The 18,509-nt window shown below is 36.6% G+C and overlaps 1 protein-coding gene and 1 pseudogene across 2 annotated transcripts in view; both read right to left on the reverse strand.

Moving 5' to 3' along the window:
* Positions 1-4,698: 4,698 nt before the first annotated feature.
* The window catches only part of LOC306659751 (tyrosine-protein phosphatase non-receptor type 21-like), a 355,478-nt gene continuing 341,667 nt past the window's right edge, over positions 4,699-18,509 (reverse strand). Inside the window, 1 exon segment of the mRNA XM_079137491.1 lies at positions 4,699-4,710. The gene's annotated coding sequence lies outside the window, so the exon portion shown is untranslated.
* LOC306659045 (adenosine deaminase-like) lies at positions 8,978-10,262 on the reverse strand (annotated as a pseudogene). Its single transcript has one exon. The product of its transcript is annotated as an adenosine deaminase-like (transcript).

Raw genomic sequence — 18,509 nt, forward strand, 5'->3', positions numbered from 1 at the left:
CTGGAATATAGAAAACATACATTTTAATGTTTTTCTTTATCATTTGATAATACTGTGACATTGGTCCAGTTATTGTAAGACAATGTAGACTTTAAATAAATTACCTACAGATTACTAATGGTGTTCACTGCACCACTCAAAGGAATTTTTGTGAAGATGAGGTGAGAATAATGAATATAAATTTTTTTGGAAGTAGGATATAATCCTACATATAAAATATACAGCAATAAATCTAATTTTTTGTCTCTAGAGATTGACTTTCCTAAAAATGGATTTGATATGTACATAAGAGTTTTCTTAACTATGTTGAGTTTCCACTAGAAATTTTGCATTTCAGTGATTAATTTACTTTGAGAGGTAGTAGCTACTTGGCACAACAATTTGCACAAGTTACTTTTCTCTAAGGGCCATTTACTATATGACCACATCATTACTAAGTCTGCACTATTTATTGTGATTCACTGTCATCAGTGCTGCAGTACCGTAATTTAATTTTTTTTAGTTATTGTCTTCAAAAAAGCATTTCTTAAAATCCTTAAGTATTACTATTAGATTATTTGCAGAAATTTTTGCTTTCTACCTATTATGTACTTTGATTTTTTAAATTTAATTTTATTTTTATTCTTATTAGTTATACATGACAATAGAAAGTATGTTGACATAGTATACATATAAGGAGTATAACATCCCATTCTTCTGGTTGTATTTGATAGGGATTACCTTGGTAGTGCATTCATATGTGCACATAAGAAAGTAATGTTTGATTCATTCTACTGTCTTTCTTATGCTCATTCCCCCTCCCTTCCCTTCATTCACCTTTGTTTAATTCAAAGTATGCTTTTAAGTCTCACATTTAGCAGAAACATTAGGGGCTATGGCATATTGTTAAAGTAATTCAAAATGACTAGTCTCAGTTTACAAATAATGCAATGTAAGACTTCTTGAGATGACTTTTCCCCAAAATACCCAATAAAATATCACTTACTGAAAGATGTAAACAGTAAAGGTGAATCATGGTAATTGATTGGTGAAATTGAGTAAAAGGAGGAATTGAAATACTGTTAGTACATTATAAACTTGAGTATTATGTCATCACAATTTGTCAAATAGTGATTCTCAAATGGGGTACATGATATTTCTGAGGAAGACCAGTGTAGTTTAAGAACACTTAATCATTTTCGTGTATGTAAAACATGGATTGTTCATAGTAAAATATAGGAAATAAAATTTAAACTTTATATGATGGGAATATTCAGCATATTAAGTATACACTATATATATATTGGCCTTTTGGATCTCTTCTGAGGTGTGGTGTTTATCAGGAAAGAACATTTTTAGAGCTTTGAAAATATAAGTTGATTATTTGTGATATCATCCATGTTTTAGTGCCTTGCTTCACTACAGAAAGGTTCATTAGATGTTTATTCATTCACTAAAATGTTTATACTTTTCAACTTCTGAATATGGGGATATTCTTTATTTCTTTTAACTTTTGTGATTTGGAAATTGCTATTAGTTTGTAAAAGAATTTGGCTAGTAGTAGTGTATGGGTTACTTTTTATTATAATGCCACCCTTGGCATTCATTTAATTGTAATACTTTGCTCCATTTTCATAAAATTGCTTGGTATGGTTTGAAAATTATGGGCATGGTACTTTTTTTTGCATGGTACTCTTTATGATTACATTTTTACACAGTTTTATGTATTAAAACTAAATGCAACACAAATATTTGTTTCCATATTGTACAAATCTATTGATGATTTGAGTTTAAATTGTATTTTTTTTTTTTGTATATGACATATAAATGATTTTTTGGCAGGAGATTTAAGGTTTGGAACTAACTGAGAAATATTCTTTATCTGTTGGAAACACACTTGCAGCAGTGAGGGTTATCACACTTCAAATAGTCTTCTGATACAGTTCTATTTCATTGTCATGATGTAGGCACAAATTTTGTTTAGATTTATCATTAGAAAAAAGTACAATGCAGTTATGAAGGATACCGTACATCTTATTTCTGTTGCATGGTCTTATGAGGATAATGAATTCTAGGGTCTGAAATTATTTCTTTAATAGATCCTAAAGAGTGTCCTTAGATATATATGGCATGAACAAAATGTCTAAAATGGTAAACTAAAAGGTAGGGATGTGTGAAATCACAAGCAAAAAATATGTTTTTCATTTGCTTGGAAAGAAAACCAGTATTGCTCTTAATAGTTTTACATGTCATTAAACATGTCACATACTTTCTTATAATATTGGAACCTCCCTTGTGAACTGGGGAGACAGACATTACTATTCACATTTGGCAGAAGGAAAAAAAAAAACAAAAGAATGCTCCAGTTGCTTTCTAAAAGTCATATTCTAGTTCCAAAGATTATGAATTTCTTGAGTATAGGTAAAAATGTTTGACTGAATGAAGGAGTAAAGTTGGGAAGCTAGAAGCAAGAATAAAAGTTTCCTGTAACTAGGCAGTGGAATTATTTCATCTGTTTCCCACCCCACCGCCAATATTTATAGCATCATTCATAATTGGCTTTCTAGTGCATCTTTGTCAGGGCATTTTACCACTGAGCTACATCTCCAACCCTTTGAAGAATTTTTTAAAATTTTGAGACAGGGTCTTGCTAAGTTGCCAGTCTGGCCTTGAATTTGTGATCCTCCTGCCTTAATCTCCCAAATTGTTGGAATTACAGGCATGTGAATTGTTTGATAGTTTAAGGAGTAGATCTTAAGTTCATTTTTCATGTTCAAATTTCTAGTAAACTTTTATAATAATTTGAAAAATGTACTTTTAAATAAAATCCAGTATTTCCATATGTAGGCTTACAAATAATTTACATAATGAACTACATGTACTGTATATTACATGAGTACTAAATAAAGTGATTATTTTCAAGGTTGTCAGATCTCATATTCTGAGAAACTCAGTGTGAGATACTTAAATCAGTTTTTGTTTTAGTTGGTTCTTTGTGTACAGTGATGTTGGAGTGGACTTCAGTTCTAGGAGTTGCGGGTATTTTAAGATGAAGAAACAGGGAGGGAAGGTGATTCATTAGTCAAGTGACCCCATACCTCAAAACAGATTGATATTCATCCATTCATTCAGTACTAGGGATCAAAGCCAAGGATACTCTACCACTGAGCTACATCCCCAGCCCTTTTTATTTTTTAGATAAGGTCCCAGTAAATTGCCGAGGCTGGCCTTGAACATGTGATCCTCCTGCCTCTGTCTCCTGAGTACTGGAATTGCAAGCCTGTGCCATGACTATGGACTGACACAAACTGATTTTCAATTCATATGTTGATTGTCATTTGGTTCTGCAAGGATATAGGTAAAAAGAAACTCAGTTTCTGCTATTATACTGTCAACACAAAGAGTACTTCTGTTCAATCTCCAAAATGTATGATGATTTCTTCCCACTAAATAATCCTAGTATTCTCCACAGACACCAATTAGGCGTCCTCTCATTCAATTCAGTTCTGATGCTGTCTAGCTGGAGTGTGTATGATATAATTCATAACAGTTATAAGTGCCAGGTACAGTAAGATACCCATATATATGTGTGCATGTATATATCTATAAATAAATGTGAAATAGATTATTAAGGAAATCAAGAGAATGGAGTGGTTATTTTCACATGTGTAATCAAGTAAATCACTTAAGCTGTGCTTCAAAGTTGAGTAGAATTTAGAAATATGAAGGTGTGTATGTGTGTGTGTGTGTGTGTGTGTGTGTGTGTGTGTGTGTAGACTATAGGTCTTGAATCATGTTATTTCCAGTACTTGTTTTTCTTTGAGTATAAATAAGCCATGGAGAACTTAAGTTTTTTATACTTAATGAATGTAAAAGTAACCTGTGTTCATTGTTTTCATTTTAGAATATATGGACAGTAGAAGAAAACCCAACGGCCTAGATAGCTGCCTAGGTATTGACATGTAGCTCTTAGATTCAATTACAGCCAGTTACGCTGACCTGGGCCATAAAATTTTGACTTATTTTACATTCCGAGTAAAATATAAACTGAATTGAAAATATTCTTTTTATTTATACCTTTATTTTATTTATTCATTTTTATATGGTGCTAAAAAGTGAACCCAGTACCTCACACATGCTAGGCAAGCACTCTACCACTGAGCCAAATCCCAAGCCCCTGAAAATATTCTTTATCAAACATGCTCTAAGTATGGTAACTTTGTTTCTTATGCTTTCCTCAAGCTAATTTCTTATGTTGTAAGAAATACACTATATACAGGCTGTTGACTGTGCTCTTCTTTCTAAGTTTTCAAGGGAAATTGATCAGGAAAGAAATTTCAGGGACACTTAGCTAGGGTTATATATGGAATTCATTTTTAGATTTAAGAAAAAAAAATGTCTAAACTCTTTTATTCAAAAAGGACATCTTATTCCTTTTACTTTTTAAATCTACTGTAAAATGTATGTAACAAGATTTAACATTTAGTGATTTTTAATTGTATAGGTCAGTGGCATTATGTGTTCACATTGTTGCACAACTATCACCATCCATTGCCAGGATTCTTTTTGTCATCCCACACTGAAACTCTGTACCCATTAAATAGTAATTTCCCATTTCTGACCCTTCCACCATTCCCTGTCAACTGTCATTCAGCTTTCTATGAATCTGAGTAATGTAGGTCTCACATATAAGTGGAATCATAAAATATTTGACCTTTTTGCCTTGACTTGCTTCATTTAGCATGTTTTCAAAGTTCATTCATGTTGTAGCATGCAACAGAATTTCATTTCTCTGTAAAACTAAATAATATTCCATTGTATATATGTACCACATTTTGTTTATTCATCCATCGATGGACATTTGGGTTGTTTCCAGCTTTGGGCTATTGTAATAATACTGCTGTGAACATGGATGTACAAATATATGTTTGAATCCTGCTTTCAGTTGTTCTGGGATATATGCAGGAGTAGAGTTGCTGGATCATATGGTAATCCAATGTTTAATTTTTTGAGAAATCACCTGTTTCCCACATGTGTACAGGTGTACCATTTTTATTTCCACCAACAGTGTCATATCCTTGGCAAAACTTGTTCTGTATATCTTCTTTTTTTTTATAACAATCAACCTAATGGTGGTAAAGTAGTACTATCTAATGATTAGTGATAGTGAGCATATTTTCCTGTGCATACTAGCCATTTATATATCTTCTTTCATGTTTGGTTGTGTTTATAGCTTATTCTCTCATCTTGCCCACCTTTCCTTGGCAGTACTTTATGTAGTTTTCAGTGCCATTGGCACTGAACCAGAACCAGAATAATTTTGTTTTTTTAATTTATTTTTTAAAAATATTTTTTAGTTATAGATGGGCATAATACTTTTATTTTATTTATTCATTTTTATGTGGTGCTGAGGATTGAGCTCAATGCCTCATGCATGCCAGGCAAGCATTCTACCATTGAACCACAACCTCTAGCCCAGAACCATAATTTAAATGATCATGTACTATCCTGCCACATATGTTCCCCTAATGCACTATTTCCTAGATGGTAAGTCTTTCAGGGGTGGAACCTGTAGGAATTTTTTCTCTCGGGTGGAGGGGTGGTGTTGTGGATGGAATCTAGGGCCTTGCATGTGCTGTACCACTAAGCTACACTCCCAGCCCCTTCATGACTCATTTTTGATGAAAAAATTCTTTTCTTAATGCCTTTCTTAATAGGATTATAAACTCTAATACTGTTCAGGTGATTTTATTTCTTTAATAGATTGCTGAGAGCTAATGTTTATTATATTAAGTTTTAGATGGTGACCCTGATAAATATATTGCATATTATTGGAGAGCTACTGTGTTTTTAGTTATGGGAAAATCAAAAGCAGCACGTCCTGATTTAACTAAAGTGATTGAATTGAAGATGGATTTCACTGCAGTAAGTGTATCTACACTTTGTTTAAAGGAGAGCTTAAGGAACTTGGAAGAGATCATCATTTCATATTGTGAGAATTGGCAAGTTAGGCCTAACTAAAGGATATCAAAACTACTATGATGTAGTGAACTGGGGACAAAGAGCAATTCAGTCCCTAGACTTTCTGGGTATAGTGTGATGTACCTTTAGTCCTTACTACTTGGGAGGCTGAGGCAGGAGGATCTCTTGATCCCTGAGTTGAAAGGCAGCCTGGGCAACATAGGGAGACCCTGTCTCAAAACAATAGTAATAACAACAAAAAACAACAAAGTCTCACTGGGCATGGTGGTGTACACCTGTAATCCCAGCTACTAAGGAGGCTGAGGCAAAAGGATTGCAAGTTTGAGATCAGCCTGGGCTACTTAGTGAGACTCTGTCTTAAAATAAAAAATAAAGTAAAAAGGACTGGGGGATATAGTTCAGTGGTAGAGCACCTCTGTGTTCAAACCCCTGTAAAGGCCTGGAACAGAGGCCTGAAAATGATATTAGCTTTGTGGTTTAGAAAGACAAATTTGCATAGAGATGGAATGTAGGGGAAGATGTGTGAGAGACATGAAATAAGGGACTGAATTAAGAGGTTGTCAGCTGTCTGACAAGTTTCAGTTAAGACTGTAGCAGGAAGAATAAAGAGGAAGCTCAGTTAAGTGTTGGTTTCTGGTAAGGATATCATGATGAATTAGCAGGGCTCTCCCTGAAACCAAGGCACAAGCTTTAGAGGTGTAGAACTTATAGTTTAATGTGATATTGTGAAGATTGTCAAGTCACTGTAAGGGCTATGACATGTGTACAGGAAACTCATTGGGTGGAACAAAATTGGGCTTTCAGAAGCAGAACAGATAGAACCAATGACCAATTAGATGGTTTCAGAATTAATATGTTGACCATTTAGTATTCATATCCTGCCATATTCCAAAAAGGATTTGAGATAACTATTAGATATGAAGTGAATGTTTGAAATATTGCCATAATCTTGCTTTTTTTTTTTTTTTTTTTGTGGTGCCAGAGATTTGAACCCAGGGCCTTGTGCTTGCAAAGCAAGCACTCTACAAACTGAGCTATATCCCCAGACCTATAATCTTGCTTTTTATGTATATTGATGTATTTAACAGGATTAGGAAAATTGAAGGTACTATAAAAATAATAAGTGGAATATAAAGGTGATTTCTGTTTTCTGGTAGACATTGGTCATCAGAGAGTTCATATCGGAAGAGATGAGATTACGCACATTAGAAGAAGAGGAATATCAGATGAAAGAGGAGAGGCATTATTATTCTTGTTATAGCAGAGTAACTATTTGCATTGAGGGTTAATACAGCAAACTTGTTTCTGGATCTTTGATAAAGTCTCAAATAATAAAACTTTTTATATTAGTGGCAAAAAGTATTTTACAAACAAATATAGTTCACATATCATCAAAGTCAATGGTTTAAAGTATTCAGTGGTTCTTAGTATATTCACAAAGTTGTGTAATCACCACCACTATCTAATTCCAGGATATTGTTATCAACCTCAAAAGAAACTCTACCTATTTGCAATCACTCCCCATTTCAACCTTAGTCCCTAACCAATCATGGATTTGGCTATTTTTGGCTATTTTATAAAAATGACCTTTTGTGTCTGACTTCTTTCACTGAGCATGTGTTCAAAGTTTTTTCATGTTGTATTATGTATCAACACTGCATTCCTTTTTATGGCTGAGTAATAAATAATTCATTGCTTGGATGTATCAAGTTTATTTATTTATTAACTGATGGAAATTTGAGTTTATATCTATGAACATTCATGTACAAGTTTTTGTGTGGACATGTTTTCAATTTTCTTGCCTACAGCAAGATGTATAATTTTTTGTGGTATTGGGAATTGAACCCAGGGGCACTCTACCAGAGTTACATCTCCTGCCCTCTTTATTTTGAGACAGGGTCTCACTAGGTTGTGCAGACTAGCCTTGAACTTGTGCTTTTCTATGTCAACCTCCTTACAGGTTTGTGTTATTGAAACCAATGAGAAAAATGTACTTTTTTTTTTTTTTGCTTTTTGTACTGGGGATTGAACTTGGGGGCACTTGAAGACTGAGCCACATCCTCAGTATTTTATTTAGAGACAGGATCTCACTGAGTTGCTTAGTGCCTTGCTTTTGGTGAGGCTGGCTTTGAACCCTTGATCCTCCTGCCTCAGCCTCTTGAGCTGCTGGGATTACAGGCATGCACCACTGTACCTAACCAGAAAAATGTATTTTTTTTAGGAAGTATACTTTCACGAACGTTTTATACATTCATTGATTCCAGGAATTATTTTCAGTGCCAAGTCAAATGAGCATTGGAAAAGTATTATTACATCATTGTCTACTGAGTTTCGTTCTTTGTGTTTAAATAAAATTTAGAAATGAGTAGTACTCAGGAAAGCCATCCTCCCCCCTCCCAGGCAAGATTACAGAGAGGTTACTTATTACTTAAACAAGGAAAATTTGATGAAACAGAAGATGATTTTAAAAAAATGGTAAGTTCAATTTGTACCTGGCTCAAAGAATATGTTATTTTGAGAGAACATTGGGATTTTTTTTCTTTGTATTAAGATATTTAATAGTAATTCTATAACTAAAAAGGAAAATTGTCTGATTTATATATATAAGAATCACAGATTTCTGCATTAATATTTGGTGACTGACATCAAAGAATGACATGAACTCTGCTTTATCCTACCTGAGACTCTAAAGGTGTCTGTTGAGCTATTCTTTTTTTTAAAAAAAAACTTACTTTTATTCTTTTTAGATATAGATAACGGTAGAGTATATTTTGACATACTATACACATATGGAGTATAACTTATTCTAATTAGTATCTCATTTTTGCACTTGTACATGTTTTGGTGTTTCACTGGTTATGTGTTCCTACATGTACATAGGAAAGTTATGTCTGATTCATTACTGTCTTTCCTATTCTCATTCCTCCTCCCTTCCTTCCTTTCTTTTATTCTTTTTTTCTTTTTTAACCAGCCACCAGCTGCTTTATTGAGCACCAGATTTTTCAGCAATTACTGCCTTAGAGGGAGGGTTTTAGAATTATCTGTGCCATTGGCAAGGGCCCTGGTCCCTGGCCAGGGCACATGATTAGAGAGATGTGGCCATGCTAAGGTCTGTATTTACACAGGCTCAAGAGCATCAGTAGCTCTTAAAATTTTAGTCTTCTTGGGAGGAATACAGGTAAGAGTGTCACTTGATCCCAGAGTTGTGAAGACTCCATTCACAGGGCGAGGTCTCAGAGAGTGGGCCATGCCATCTCCAAGGATCCTGCCCAGAAGCATCTGGCAGCATATTGTAGGCTCTGTAGAGTTGGTCAAGGAGCTCCTTCTTCTCATTTTCTTGGTAGAAGCTGGACTTTTTTGCATTGATGTTCAGTCACTTAAGCTCCTCCTTGGCAAAGCCCACGTTCTGTTTGGTCATCTGGTAGTCAGTGTCCAGGGTGGACTTGAAGATGACCATGTTGAGTGAGTAGTCAGCCTAGCCCTTCTTGAACCGAATGACTGCATGCTCTGTTTCTGGCTTCCAGGCGCCTGTGAGGTACATAGACCAAGGGCAGACCTCAGAGCGCCACAGCTCATTGTAAAGGGCCTTGTCTGCCACAGTATGATAGTCATGTCCCAGCCTCTTGGTCTTGAGTGTGTCCAGGGCCTCTTGTACCATCTCTGCAGAGCCCACCTCACCAGCATGGGCTGTGGTGGATGCCACTCCTCACCACCTCCCTGTAGACCTCCATGCACTGTGGGAAGAGGCTGCTTCCTTTGATGGTCTCATCACCATCCAGGTTGATGGCCACCACAGTATGCTGCTGGTACTTCTTATACAGCTCCACCACTGATGGCGCATGCAGCACAGGATTAACTGCACTTTGACCCTGAAGGCTTGCTCCCTCTCCTTCAGCCCCTGGTTCTCTATGTCCGCCACCTCATTGGGGTGAGGTCCCTTTCAGCCTGGTTCCAGGGAATTGGTTCCACTTTGGAGTTGGCTAGCTGGTGTGGACAATAGCGCATCTCCACCTATACCATGCCCCCTTTGGCCTTCATCTCGACAAACTCATTGGTGATACTTTGGATGGCCTCTCTGGAGCCTGTGTTAGCAGGCATGTAGTACTCAAATTTGGCCAAGAAGTTAGGCAGAGACTCTGGCTTATCTGTGCCAATGCTGTTCTGTAGCTCCTCTGCCATGTCAGCTGGGAGGGGATCCCTTGCTTCCTGTCATAGTATGAGATGGTTTCAGGTTTGATGGCTCCATCAAGGTAGGCATGCAATTCCACTTTGGGCTTGTCAGAGGCAGGTGTCTGGGACATGGTGCCAAGAGTGTGCCCTGGCCCTACTCCCTTCACCGAAGTTTGGCGAGTCTCTGCTGGCTTGGTAGCAGGTCTGCTTCCCTGTGGCCCTGTCTGCCAGCAGCCTACCATGCTCCTCTTCCCTTCCTTTCATTCCCCTTTGTCTAATACAGTAAATTAAGAAAGAATTAATCTATTCTTCCCTCTCCCCCCATTTTTTTTGTGTGCATCCACATATCAGAGAGAACATTCAGCTTTGCTTCTTTGGAATTGGCTTATTTCACTTAGCATGTGTATTATCAGCTTTTCTACTGCTGTGACTAAATGATCCAACCAGAATAATTATAGAGGAGGAAAGTTTGAGGACCCACTGTTTCTGAAGTTTTAGTCCATAGAAGGCTGGCTCCATTCCCTGTGGTTTGAGGTGAAGCTGAACATCATGGTGGAAGAGAATGGCAAAGGGAAACAGCTCACATTGTGATCAGGAAGTAGAGAGAGATGTCACTCTCCAGATATAAAATATATACCCCATAGCCATGCCCCAATTCCCACCTCCTCCAGTTATACCCATCACTTCAGTTAATCTCATCAGGGATTAATTAGATGATTGGGTTAAGATTTTTATAGCCCAATCACTTCTGAGAACCTTCTCGCATTGTCTCACACATGAGCTTTTGGGGGACACCTCACATCCAAACCATAACAGCATGATAATCTTCCGTTGCATCCATTTACCAGCAAAAGCATAATTTCATTCTTTATGAAAATCCTTAAGGAAAGTGGCAAAAGACTTTAGGCAAATGTGATCGAAGAAAATATAATCAAAGGGAAGTTAATCAATGTCCTCAGTCATAGGGATTTGTAAAATAAGATGGTGGGCAAATGATCAAGCTAAAATGCTTGTACATCCAAGGCCCAGGGCAACATTTAGCAAAGATAAAGTGTTGACACAGAGAAACTTGGATGAAACCTTAGAAACTCACACTAAATATCCAAAGTTTACACACTGCTGGAGTCCACTCAAACAACACTGGTGAGAAGACCAGGCCATACCCAGGAAGGACAGCTTCAAGGCTGTCAGAGGTTAAGGATATGGCAGGGCCAGGGAGTGGCAGAGCTGACAAGAGTGAGACAGGATGCACCCTCAGCACTGAAGGCCTTCTGCATCTTCACTGTGCTGCTGTCAGCACAGTGTGCCCTGATGAGGCCACAATACAGGTTTTTAAGACAAGGTCAGTTGGGAAGGTTAGGTAAAGGGGACATGGGTCTCACTTCACCATTTCTGACTCAGTGTGCATCTCAATTACCTCAAAATAAAACATATAATTCTTTTAATGAGTACCATCTTCAGGACAAAGTGAGATAACCCCACTCACTGGGTGATAATTATTAAATTATCAAGAGGTAAATGGTCCAAGCACAGAGCCTGGCACAGAGGAGAACTTAAACTTTACTCTCAGAGATGAGCAGTGCTCAGCCACAAGGTAGTTAGTGGAGAATACAGAGCAAGGGCTTGCAGGGCTTGTGAGGGCCAGGTGGTTGTCAGTAATGGGTCACAGTCAGCCTCAAGGAAGTGTATGGGGCATGCATATTCATGGCATTTATGTCTGGTGAGTGTCAGACATTGGATAGTGGGTGACAGGAGCACATAGATGATTCCCACATTTCTTCTTGGAGAACTGAACTGTTGGAACACTATTTTCTGAGCAGGTGTGAGGTGAAGGGCAGATTGATAAAGAAGGGCTTAGTTCTGGATGTGGTGAGTTTGTGTGCACTGGGGGACACTACAAGGGTCATCTCTCATCTGTATAGGCAGGAATAGAGATTATAACTCACCTCTGGAATAGAAATGTAATGGATATGATCAAAAAATATTCTTGCTTAAGAGAAATGAAGAGATCCCACAAAGATATCGGCCATGTAATAAGACCTGGTCTACAGACAATGTGATGTATGGATAAACTGAATGTCTCATAAGCTAGTTAAAATATCAGGGCAAAGCTTAAATGTGAGCTAACTATACGCCTTTCAAGCATGTTATGATCTGCAGACCAAGCCTTGACCTTTGACCATCTTGGGCTCAATCACCCCATTCTTTGAACTGACAGAACAGATTTGTATATAGAAGAAAACACCCAGCTCTTGGAAGTACAGCACATACTTAAAAAGCAGCCATTGAAAGCATAACCCGTGTTGCATCTTCCACATTTCCAGATAACTGAATCCCAAAGACAACATTGACCTCCCAAATGCAAGCTAATTCTATGTCACCTTCAAGTCAGGTTTCATGTGCCTGACATCTACCCATATTTTAGCTTTATCAAGTAGTGAGACACCTGACCTACTCAACAGAATTCCCTTAATCTTGTAGGTCTCTCCTTTCTCACTGTTACCAATCTTTAATTACAAAGAATAAAAACCCAATACCTGCAAAAAAAGTGGAAGGACAACAGCAGAATTCGAAATTTCAAGGTGGAAGTTGTCAGACTGGATGGAGCATCATATGAGCAGAATAAAACTGTAAAAGCTGTTCCTGGCTTATTTCTTGAGACATTGCAGAAGATGTAAGTATATTTCATAAAAATATGTGTAAGGGAGGTTTAGGTACCAATGGAGAATCATTTTATACATTTACTGAACTGTCAGAACAATTGCCCAGATACCAAGTTGTGATACATAAGAACTAGTCCCTACCCATCTCATGACCACACAAAATTTTACTTCATTTTTAATTCCTGGATTTAAAATATAAAGAAAATATGTCTAATTGCTCTGGCTAGAGTCTCAAGAACGATATTGAATAGGAGTGGTGAAAGAGGGCATCCCTGTCTTGTTCCAGTTTTTAGGGGGAATGCTTTCAGTTTTTCACCGTTTAGAATGATATTAGCCATGGGCTTAGCATAGATGGCCTTTACAATGTTAAGGAATGTTCCCACTATCCCTATTTTTTCTAGTGTTTTGAGCATGAAGGGGTGTTGTATTTTATCAAATGCTTTTTCTGCATCTATTGAAATAATCATGTGATTCTTGACTTTAAGTCTATTGATATGGTGAATTACATTTATTGATTTCCGGATGTTGAACCAACCTTGCATCCCTGGGATAAAACCCACTTGATCGTGGTGCACTATCTTTTTAATATATTTTTGTATGCGATTTGCTAAAATTTTATTGAGAATTTTTGCGTCAATGTTCATTAATGATATTGGTCTGAAATTTTCTTTCCTCGATTTATCTCTGTCTGGCTTATCAGGGTAATATTGGTTTCATAGAATGAGTTTGGGAGGGTACCCTCCTCTTCTATTTCATGGAATACTTTGAGAAGTATTGGAATGAGCTCTTCTTTAAAGATTTTGTAGAACTCGGCTGAGAACCCATCTGGTTCTGGACTTTTCTTTGTTGGTAGGCTTTTGATGACCTCTTCTACTTCATTACTTGAAATTGTTCTATTTAAATTGTGTATGTCCTCCTCGTTCAATTTAGGCAATTCATATGTCTCTAGAAACCTGTTGATGTCTTCGAAATTTTCTATTTGGTTAGAATATAGATTTTCAAAATAGCTTCTAATTATGTTTTGTATTTCAATCGTGTCTGTTGTGATATTTCCTTGTTCATTCCGAATTTTGGTGATTTGGGTTTTCTCTCGTCTTCTCTTTGTTACAGTGGCTAAGGACAGACCAAGGAAATTAAAGGAATACGAATAGGAAAAGAACTCAAACTATCCCTATTTGCGGATGATATGATTATATACTTAGAGGAACCAGGAAATTCCACCAGAAAACTGTTAGAACTCATAAGTGAATTCAGTAAAGTGGCAGGTTTCAAGATCAATGCTCATAAATCCAATGCATTTTTATACATAAGTGAGGAATCCTCAGAAAGAGAAATTATGAAAACTACCCCATTCACCATAGCATCGAAAAAAATAAAATACTTGGGAATCAATCTCACAAAAGAGGTAAAAAAACCTCTACAATGAGAACTACAGAACACTAAAGAAAGAAATCGAAGAAAACCTTAGAAGATGGAAAGATCTCCCATGTTCTTGGATAGGCAGAATTAATATTGTCAAAATGGCCATACTACCAAAAGTGCTATACAGATTCAATGCAATCCCAATTAAAATCCCAATGACGTACCTTACAGAAATAGAGCAAGCAATCATGAAATTCATCTGGAAGAATAAGAAACCCAGAATAGCTAAAGCAATCCTTCGCAGGAAAAATGAAGCAGGGGGTATCGCAATACCCGAACTTCAACTTTATTACAAAGCAATAGTAACAAAGACGGCATGGTACTGGTACCAAAATAGAAAGGTAGATCAATGGTACAGAATAGAGGACACGGACACAAACCCAAATAAATACAACTTTCTAATACTAGACAAAGGCGCCAAAATATGCAATGGAGAAAAGATAGCCTCTTCAACAAATGGTGCTGGGAGAATTGGAAATCCATATGCAACAGAATGAAACTAAACCCATATCTCTCACCCTGCACAAAACTCAACTCAAAATGGATTAAGGACCTTGGAATCAGACCAGAGACTCTGTAGATTATAGAAGAAAAAGTAGGTCCTGATCTTCAACATGTCGGCCTAGGACCAGACTTCCTCAACAGGACTCCCATAGCACAAGAAATAAAAGCAAGAATCAATAACTGGGATAGATTCAAACTAAAAAGCTTTCTCTCAGCAAAGGAAACTATCAGTAATGTGAAGAAAGAGCCTACAGAGTGGGAGAATATCTTTGCCAATCATACTTCAGATAGAGCACTAATCTCCAGAATCTATAAAGAACTCAAAAAACTCTACACCAAGAATACAAATAATCCAATCGACAAATGGGCTAAGGAAATGAACAGACACTTCACAGAAGAAGATGTACAAGCAATCAATAAACATATGAAAAAATGTTCAACATCTCTAGTAATAAGAGAAATGCAAATCAAAACCACCCTAAGATTCCATCTCACCCCAATTAGAATGGCGATTATCAAAAATACAAGCAACAGGTGTTGGCGAGGATGTGGGGAGAAAGGTACACTCATACATTGCTGGTGGGGCTGCAAATTAGTGCAGCCACTCTGGAAAGCAGTGTGGAGATTCCTTAGAAAACTTGGAATGGACCCTCCATTTGACCCAGCTATCCCACTCCTTGGCCTATACCCAAAGGACTTAAAATCAGCATACTACAGAGATACAGCCACATCAATGTTCATAGCTGCTCAATTCACAATAGCCAGATTGTGGAACCAACCTAGATGCCCTTCAATTGATGAGTGGATAAAGAAACTGTGGTATATATACACAATGGAATATTACTCAGCCATAAAGAATGACAAAATTATGGCATTTGCAGGCAAATGGATGAAATTGGAGAATATCATGCTAAGTGAGATAAGCCAATCTCAAAAAGCCAAGGGATGAATGATATCGCTAATAAGTGGAGGATGACACATAAAGGGGGGGAGGGAAGGGTTAATGTTAGGGTTAGAGTTAGGGTTAGGGAGGGGGGCAAGTATGGAGGAAGAAAGTACTGTATAGAGGGTAAAGAGGGGTGGGAGGGGTGGGGGGAAGGGAAAAAATAACAGAATGAATCAAACAAAAAAAAAAAAAGAAAATATGTCATGAGTGGAGATACGTGAATGTGAGTGGAGCATTTTGTGATAATTGCTAAAGGATTTACTTGTTAGTTACAATTATTCTATTATGGTTAAATCACCACTTTTCTTACCACAGATGTTTACTGAAGCATGGATATTTCACAATGACTATTTTACTTTCAATTGTTTAAAGAAGAAATGAGTATTGCAATGTACTGGTAACCCATTAAAAAGATTCTTGCTTTTATCTATTAAACTAATTTGTTAGCCATAAACATATCATATGCTACCATTGAAAAAATGATTTTATTTTATACACTGGAATAAACAGCAGGGACATAGGGTGTGTGCAGCTCAAAGTTATTGTGCAATGAAGCACAGTGGTACATGTCTGCAATCCCAGTGACTTGGAGCCTGAGGCAAGATAATCTCAAATTTTAGGTCAGTCTTGACAACTTATTAAGACTGTACCTTAAAATTAAAATGACTGGGACTGATGCTCAGTGGTAGAGAACACTGAATTCATTTCCCACATGCATAACCATGTTGCAAATTTAAAAGTCCTACTGTATGGTAACCTCTTATGAAGAAACTAATATTCAGAGGGAATAGTATTTTCCATCTATCCATGAGTCCATCTATGCATCCACCTTTAAGAATTCATTATTGTTTTCTGAGAGCTGTATTTAACTGCACACTTTTCTTCCTGGGTTCTCATAACTAGACAATGAATTCAGTGCAGTGGATTCACTGAATTCTTGCTTTCAATCACTGCTCCTCTAAAAATGAGAATCACACCTTGATCTCACATAAGTACCTCCATCCAAGAAAACAAAAGAATAGTGTTCTTAATATAGAGGTCTCCACATATTCCTGGAAATAAAAAAAATGCCCTTGCAAGAATAAAGAAACTAGTTTGGTACACTGTGTTAGCCTATCATCATATCATTTCCATGAATTGATACTGTACTGATTACCACTGGGATGAAATTATACATAGTTCTACCAAAAGGAAGTATACTGAGATTGGAGCTGTTGATATCATGAGGAGGATACTCCTGAGAAAAGGCAGTGGGAATATCACACTAATTTATTTTTGGCTCACCTTAAACAACTCATTTTTCTCTCTGAGTCTTACATACTCGGTGCATGGATTAGTCATAATTTTGAGCGCTTATTCTGTGACAGGAGTCTCAAATGTTAACTTGTATTGAACACATGATATAATATAGTCCATGTGGTAAAGATAAAGGAAATGATGACAAGCAAGTCAAATTTAGAGTACAGCAAGTTTAAAGACTCAATGTTAGTTTTCTATTCAATAAAATATGTAATTGAGCATTGTGATATCTCATGATTTTGCATTAATTTATTAATAGCCTTCAGAAAGATATTCAGATCATTTTCACCTTTCTCCATAAACTTCTGAAGTCCATACCTGTGAGTTACCACCATTATACATCCAATTAATATGCTTCATACATTTCCCTTCATTAATATCCATATATGCATATTTAGATTGCTTTATGAATGAGGAAAGTCAAATTTTATGTAGATGAGAGATTTTAACACAGATTTTAAAATATTACACACAGAACTTGACTGAATGTAAACATCTTAAGAAGCTTCATTGAGATACAATTCAATTATTCTAAAATTGAACAGTTAAGGTTGTACAGTTCAACTCATTTTCACAAATTTGTGAAACCATCACATATCAATTTATGAAAGGTTTTATCATGTAAAAAAACATGTCCTTTGCTCATCTTTCCCTAACAATATGCACTCAAATGGAAATTGGTTGCTCTGAGTTTCTATAAATTTTTCTGTTCCAGCATTACACATAATAAATGATGGGGTCATAATATTCTCAGTGGCACCATACCAATGTGTGACAGACTCCAAGTTGCAAATGAGTCAGGGTCACAGAACATAGGTCCAGTAATGAGAACCTAGGGTCATGGAAAAAATGACATTTTGCCACACCAGGAAAATACATTTCCAACTGGTGTTGACAGGAGATGGAGCCCATGGTCCTTGGAGTGATGCTCACATTTCACTGAGTTGGGTAATAAAGGGATGAAGCAGGTCTGAATTTAAATACCAACGAATTTTAAAGTTGTTTTCTCCTTGATAGTGTATTTTCTTAATTATATATTTCTTAATTGGTTATAAATCCTTGGGACCATTTTTAGAGATAACTTTTCTGTTTCATCTATTTATTTTATTTATTTATTTATTTATTTATTTATTTATTTATTTATGTTTTCTTTTCTTAGAATTGAATTAATGGCCTCAAGAATTCTAGGCAAGTGCTCTGCCACTGAGCTATGCTTTTAGTCCCTAGAAAGAATTTTAGTCGTTGTCTTTGGTTTCAAAATATTTTTGGTGCTGACAATATAGCCCATCATGTAGAGTGCCTACGTGGCATGCGCAAGTCCCGGGTTTGAGTCCCCAGCACTGTGGGGTTGCGGAAATAATATACTGGTGTGTGGTTTCATAATGGTACTCAACATGTAAAGCCAGAAGTCTCTCTAGAAAATATAAATGACTCAATGGCTTTTACATTGTGTGTAATTATCACAGAGCAATAACACATGAGAAAACATGAAATTCCAGTTGTCAGTATCCTGTAGTAGAGTCACACTTCTAATGGACATTAGA

Source organism: Sciurus vulgaris (genome assembly GCF_902686455.1).
Source record: "Sciurus vulgaris genome assembly, chromosome: 4".
In the NCBI taxonomy this organism is placed as follows: Eukaryota; Metazoa; Chordata; class Mammalia; order Rodentia; family Sciuridae; genus Sciurus; species Sciurus vulgaris.